The 2,535-nt window shown below is 40.3% G+C and overlaps 1 long non-coding RNA gene across 1 annotated transcript in view; it reads right to left on the minus strand.

Annotated features, from left to right (window-relative positions):
* Nucleotides 1-1,361: 1,361 nt before the first annotated feature.
* The window catches only part of LOC311248512, a 1,870-nt gene continuing 696 nt past the window's right edge, over nucleotides 1,362-2,535 (minus strand). The window contains exons 2-3 of the long non-coding RNA XR_014620959.1: nucleotides 1,883-2,020; nucleotides 1,362-1,788 (exon numbers count right to left, since the gene is read on the minus strand). This is a non-coding gene — a long non-coding RNA (uncharacterized lncRNA). The remainder of the gene's footprint in view (nucleotides 1,789-1,882; nucleotides 2,021-2,535) is intronic.

Raw genomic sequence — 2,535 nt, forward strand, 5'->3', positions numbered from 1 at the left:
TGCAGAGTTCAAATAAAGCTGACTTGACCTGACTTGAAAAAAACAGTGTTGAGACACCCCCCCCCCCCCACCATCAATGTACAGCCCCCCACCCCACCTACCCACCTATTAACACCTCATCAAGGAGAGGGGGCAGGGAGGTGTCGGTCACAGTCACAGTACGGTCACAGTTCCATCCTAGAGGCTAATCTTTCCTGTGACAAAATGGCATCCAATGTAATATATTCCATAGTATATTCCACTACAATGGGTACAATACTGACCAGAGAAAGACTTTCGTCTTGTTTACATCTACTATTTTTATTATTGTCTATTTAAAACTTAAAAAAAGGGGTGAAACGATACAGCATTCACTTTACGGCCTATAGGGATATTTTATTTCAATTCTCTGTTAGAAAAGAGAAATATTAAGCCCTGTGCAAGGAATAATATGAAAATGTGCCATTGAATAGCCTGTAGCTAGATATGACATTTGGACATGACATGTTTGTCCTCCATAGATACAGTAATTGAATGGAAATTGTATTAACAGATTGCAAAATGGGTACAATACAGTACAGCTCAATACACACAATTGTTAAGGGGATGCAGACCAGAGGAAGACTTTCGTCTTGTTTACATCAGGGTCCCCCATTTTCAATTCATATATATAATGACAACAGTACCGATAGGAGATAAGATAAGATAAAAAACTGAAGAATATTGATCAGGCCAGAGTTACATTATTATTTCAGGTGTATTCTCATCAGAAGCCATGGAGAACTATAAGTCTTTAGAGGCATACCGCTTCTTTGTCTCTGGTTGGGTAGAAACCGTGTTCCACCGGAAACTGACAAGGTGCACCTTGTTGCGGGCAGATGTCAGACCATCCTACAGAGTGAATGATGATCCACATCATCCTTGGGTGGCCTTAGATGGCACGGGAAAGGTGGTTGCAGGTCACTGTGACTGTATGGCAGGGTGAGTTATACAAAATAATATTTTTTAAATAAAAAATAAATAATAAAAAGAATGTTGCCACAAATTTACCAGTGTTACCCACCCAACAGGAGCAACAGGCGGCCAGCAGCACAAGCACTCCAGTCTACTGCTTGTGTAAAACAACAGAATCAGAGAGCATGGTTGGCTGTGACACCTGTGATGACTGGTTCCATCCCAGGTGTCTAAACCTCAAAAGGCTACCGAAAAGCAAGACATGGTATTGCCCGGAGTGCAGAAAAAAGAAAAAGAAGTCTAACCCTAACTAAGTTGCTGTACTCTGTCGTCTACTCTAAGCCATCCTATATTGTCAAAGTGGGCAGGGGTGAGGTGCGTTCTAGGAGTAAGGTCAAGCAGTAGTCTGACCAGTTTGTTTTGTGATGTTTGTAATTTAGTTTTTAGCCCTTTTGAAGTTTTATGTTATGGCTTCCTTCTTGGAGAAAATGTAGGTCTGCCAATGCTGCTGTTATGCATATGTTATGCATTGTTGTGCATGTTGAAACTTGAAATAGCACTTTTGTATTTTTGTATATAAAAAAAATAAGCATTTTTTACATGCATTGTTGTGCATGTTGAAATTGTAGGCCTGCCAATTGATGTCCACAGATGAAGCGGTCAAGGAGCTTGACTCGACCTTGGTTCTCTGTTGGTCACCATCCTCCTTGGCTGCATCCCTCTCCTCTCTGAGAGACTGCATCTCGTCAAACAGAGACTGCTCAGTGATGGGAGGTGTGGCTGCTTCCTCAACTTGGGCTGCTGCCTCAACTTGGATGTCTTGGCTGCAACGTTTAGTCCTCTTGTGGGGAGTCACTTTAAATGAAATAAAAACCATACTAATAAGAAACTGCAATTTAGGAACCCATTGATTTTGGCACATAACTGAAAACTAGATGATATCACTTACGATGGTATGAAGAGGAGTTCCTTTTTGCACGCCGCTCATGGCGACTGATGTTCGTTGACGTAGATGGTGTAGACTGTGATGTTGAAGGGAATACAGATGGAATGTAGTCTGGGTGTGTTTGGTCATTGACCTTTGCACCTGAATGAATGAATGAATGAATGAATGAATGAATGAATGAATGAATGAATGAAAACGTTATTAACAGATTGCAGAATGGATACAATACAGTACGGCTCAATACACACAATTGTTAAGGGAATGCAGACCAGAGAGACTTTCGTCTTGTTTACATCAGGGTCCCCCATTTTCAATTCATAGTGACATTTGTGACATACTCAACATACATGACATCATGACATTTATGGCATAGGGACATACATGACATACAGGTATATAGTACTGTTACATTTGTGACATAATATGATATGCAAATATACAGTACTGTTACCCCATAGATCCTGACAGAGAGTATATACATATGACATGTATATTACAAGCAATACGACTATTCAATAACAAGTCCTTAGAGCAAGGACAACAACACTGAATGTGATTGATAAATAGTATACTAGTAACATATAAAAATGAAAAAGGCATGTAGGCTACACTGAGAATGGACTATTATGGGGAAGTAGCTAGCAGAGACTGCTAGC

The sequence above is a fragment of the Notolepis coatsorum genome (assembly GCF_963971535.1).
Source record: "Notolepis coatsorum genome assembly, contig: SCAFFOLD_1531, whole genome shotgun sequence".
NCBI classification, from domain to species: domain Eukaryota; kingdom Metazoa; phylum Chordata; class Actinopteri; order Aulopiformes; family Paralepididae; genus Notolepis; species Notolepis coatsorum.